This window comes from Piliocolobus tephrosceles, chromosome 4 (assembly GCF_002776525.5).
Source record: "Piliocolobus tephrosceles isolate RC106 chromosome 4, ASM277652v3, whole genome shotgun sequence".
NCBI lineage: Eukaryota > Metazoa > Chordata > Mammalia > Primates > Cercopithecidae > Piliocolobus > Piliocolobus tephrosceles.
This window is the reverse complement of record NC_045437.1, coordinates 107675151-107679712: the sequence shown is the minus strand read 5'-3', so window position 1 is coordinate 107679712 and position 4562 is coordinate 107675151. Positions and strand designations below refer to the sequence as shown.

The 4562-nt window shown below is 37.8% G+C and overlaps 1 pseudogene; it reads left to right on the top strand.

The window, feature by feature from the left end:
• Positions 1 to 529: 529 nt before the first annotated feature.
• Positions 530 to 3299, top strand: LOC111542723 (annotated as a pseudogene).
• The last annotated feature ends 1263 nt before the right edge of the window (positions 3300 to 4562 follow it).

Sequence of the window (4562 nt, the reverse complement as noted above, 5' to 3'; positions counted from 1 at the left end):
CTAGGGAAATTTCACACTTTTCTAGAGGCCACAGCTGGTTTGTAGTAGATTGAGGAAGAGAACCCATATCTTCTAGCTTGGAGAGCATTGTATTTTCCCATATGCTTCTGTTAACCACAGGAAAATAATGTCACACTGTTACCAGTGGTGAATATGTACAGGTCTGCAGCAATTTGGTTCTTGCCTCCTAGGAGGAAAGAATTTGGCTGAAGGGCATAGGAGAGGAAGAGATTGAGGCAAGTTTTAGAGCAGGATTGAAAGTTTATTAAAAAGTTTTATAGCAGGAGGAAGTGATGGAGCCGAGCTAGTGTGTCAAAGGTACCTCTATGGTTTTCCTCACGTTCTTGAGTTAGGAAATGACCACTGTTAAGTTGCAATGGAGATAAATCCCAGGAAGCATGATTTGGCGTGTCAGGAATTTGAATTTAGAGTTTAAATTCTCAGAGCATTCCCTCCAGGAAGTATTTTTACAGTATCTCAAAGACTTCACTTGACTTCTTGATCCTGCATAAACCCAAGGAAAAAAGAAATGGTTTGCTCCAATTCTAGATCACATTCTTCAAGGTCAGAGTCTGGATCACAGTCTAGTTCTTGACCAAGATCAAGATCTCATTCTAAAAAGAAGCGATACAGTTCTAGGTCTAGTTCCAGAACATATTCAAGGTCTCGTAGTAGAGATCATATGTATTCTAGAGACTATCGTCGCGATTACAGAAATAATAGAGGAATGAGATGATCTTATGGGTACAGAGGAAGGGGTAGAGGGTATTATCAAGGAGGAGGAGGTAGATATCATCAAGGTGGTTATAGACCTGTCTGGAATAGAAGGCACTCTAGGAGTCCTAGATGAGGTCGTTCACGTTCCAGGAGTCCAGAAAGAAGATCTGTTTCTTCTCAAAGATCCAGAAGCAGATCTCGCTGGTCATATAGATCTTCTAGGTCTCCAAGATCATCCTCTTCTCATTCTTCATCTCCATATAGCAAATCTCCTGTTTCTAAAAGACAAGACAAGAGTCTCAGGAAAAACAAACCAAAAAAGCTGAAGGGGAACCCCAAGAAGAGAGTCCATTGAAAAGTAAATCACAGGAGGAACCGAAAGATACATTTGAACATGACCCATCTGAATTTATCGATGAATTTAATAAGTCATCAGTCACATCTGATGATATTTGGCCTGGCCTTTCAGCTTATGATAATAGTCCCAGATCACCCCATAGTCCTTCACCTATTGCTACACCACCTAGTCAGAGTTCATCTTGCTCTGATCCTCCCATGCTCAGTACAGTTCACTCTGCAAAAAATACTCCTTCTCAGCATTCACATTCCATTCAGCATAGTCCTGAAAGGTCTGGTTCTGGTTCTGTTGGAAATGGATATAGTCAATATAGTCCTTCTCAGAATAGTCCAATTAATCACATCCCTTCACGAAGAAGTCCTGCAAAGATAATTGCACCACAGAATGTTCCAAGAGATGAGTCTGGGGCCATTCCTCATTTTATCCTGATGGTGGAGATCAGGAAACTCAAAGACTGGGAAGTTCTTAAAAAGGTTCACAGATGAAGAGTCTAGAGTATTCCTGCTTGATAGGGGTAATACCAGCGATAAAGAAGCTTCAAAAGAGACAGGATCAGAGAAAGGGAGGGCAGAGGGAGAATGGGAAGATCAGGAAGCTCTAGATTACTTCACTGATGAAGAGTCTGGAAAACAAAAGTTTAATGATTCAGAAGGGGATGACATAGAGCAGACAGAGGATTACAGACAGTTCAGGAAGTCAGTACTCACAGATCAGGGTAAAAGTTTTGCTACTGCATCTCACTGGAATACTGAGGAGGAAGGACTCAAGTACAAGCCCAAAGTTTCACTGAAAGGCAATAGAGAAAGTGATGCATTTAGAGAAGAAAAAAATTGTAAACTTAAACAGACTGGATATGTAGCAGAAAGACCTACCACTACAAAAGATAAGCACAAAGAAGAAGACAAAAATTCTGAAAGAATAACAGTAAAGAAAGAAACTCAGTCACCTGAGCAGGTAAAGTCTGAAAAGCTCCAAGATCACTTTGATTACAGTCCCCCTCTACACAAGAATCTGGATGCATGAGAAAAGTCTACTTTCAGAGAGGAAAACCCACTTAGGATCAAAATGATAGCGGAGTGCTTGTCATCATCCTGAATTCAGACTCAAAATGGCATGCGTTCCTCTTGATGATTCTAACAGACCTGCTTCCTCGACTAAAGACAGGCTGCTTGCTAGTACACTTGTCGATTCTGTCAAGAAGGAGCAAGAATTCTGATCCATCTTTGACCCCATTAAGTTGCCACAGGCCAGCAACAGCACTTCAGAGTCATTTATTCAACACATTGTGTCCTTGGTTCATCATGTTGAAGAGCAATACTTCAAGTTAGCTGCAATGACTCTAAATGAGCGGTTCACTTCGCATCTGAAGCCACTGAAGAACTTAGTACTCGGCAAAAGAGCCCTGAAATACACAGAAGAATTGACATCTCACCAAGTACCCTGAGGAAGCATACCCGTTTAGCAGGGGAAGAGAGAGTTTTTAAAGAAGAAAATCAAAAGGGAGATAAAAAATTAAGGTGTGACTCTGTTGACTTTTGGCATGACATTGATCACCATAGAAAAGAAAGAAGTAAAGAACAGGGAGATTCCAAGGGCTCCAGGGAATCCAGTGGAGCAAGAAAGCAGGAAAAAACTCCAAAAGATTACAAGGAATACAAATCTTACAAAGATGAGAGTAAACATAAAAGTAGAGAGCAAGATCATTCTCGATCTTCATCCTCTTCAGCATCACCTTCTTCTCCCAGTTCTAGAGAAGAAAAGGAGAGTAAGAAGGAAGGAGAAGAAAAATGTAAAACCCACCATGAAATGGAAGAATACTCAGGTTTTGGCGGAATTAGCTGACCAGGAAGAACCTTTTTTTCAAATTAGAGGCAGAGGAAGAGCCAGAGGAGTTTTTGCTGGCACAAATACTGGTCCAAACAACTCAAATACTACCATTCAAAAGAGACTGAAGGAAGAGGAATGGGATCCAGAATATACCCCAAAGAGCAAAAAGTACTTCTTGCATGACGACAGAGATGATGGTGTGGATTATTGGGCCAAAAGAAGAAAAGGTCGTGGTACTTTTCAATGTGGCAGAGGGCGCTTTAACTTCAAAAAATCAGGTAGCAGTCCTAAATGGACTCATGACAGATACCAAAGGGATGGGATTGTTGGAGATAAAGAAGAGACCGTGGAAAATAATGAAGAAAAGAAGGACAGGTGCAAGGAAGAAAAGGAATAACGGATATGAAGTAAGATTACAACAGAGCAGTACTTGCACCAACCATTTTTTTTACCTGATTTTTGGTTTTGAATAAGAATGTAAGCATTTTACTTAAATTTTACTGTTTGCAAGTAGTCTATAGAAATTTTGTTTTAAGTCTTCAAATATCTTGAGAAATAGTAGACTGTATGTTGAAAATTGTACTGAAATAAAGTAGAAAATTGTTACGTACCATATTTGTAACTATCAACTTAAAAAAAAAAACTTTTAACATTTTTGTTACATGCATTATAATTCTGCTTTGTCTATAAGATATGGTCAAGCACAGCTCTGTGAAAGTTCTGATTCTCTGCCTTCCCTGTTTGTCAATGTTTTATTCTGAAGTAAACATTAGCTCTACATATAAATCCCAGAACAGAAATTGTTTATAGAGACTACACTAATTATTTTAACTGTATACATCTGTTTAATTTGAAGACACTACATTGTAGGGCGACTAATTTTTGAAGTATACCACAGACAAAAAGTTGTTACTTTGGTAAACTAAGCAAGTTTAACACTTGAGCAAATGATTAAGGAGGAATAAAAAAGCTTTGTCAATAGCTAAAAAGTACAAACTATTAAAAATTAGATTGAAAAGTTTTAAGAAAATGTTATTTTTACTGAAAGCAAGCAGTGGCCTGTAAAGAAGATTCTTAGGAGCTTTTTCTATCTGCATTCAAAACTGAGTGTTCTCTTTCTATTCCTATTTGATAGTTTGAGTCATGGTCTTAGATATTAGCTATTTGTGAGAGGAAACTGGTTTGTAATAATACTGCAAATAGAAACCCCATTTCTACTGAACATCCTAGTTTTAAACAGAAGAAAAACTGTAATCCTGGGACTGGTATAGAGGAAGTTTATCCTGCAGAATAAGTTTCATATCTTACATATTTATCTGAGCTGAACATTAGTTTGTAGTGTAACTATTAGTAAAAATAGAGAAACACAACATACTGTGCATTAATAGTATTTTAAGAAAATTGTTTTTCAAATGTCACCAATAAAAGTTTTGGCAGGAAGCTTGTTGCCGCATTGATCTAAGTTTTGTTTTTTTTTTTCTCTCCCCTATTTCAGATGCAGTTTGTAAAATGACTTGTTCTTTTTCCTCTTAAGGATTCTATTCTTAAGGTAGATAATTTTTCAAATGTGAACTATCTTTTGTGTCTATATCGATAGCTCTTAAAGTAGTGAAAATCTAAAATAGTAAATTTCAATGTTAACTCTGCTTTATGGGCATAT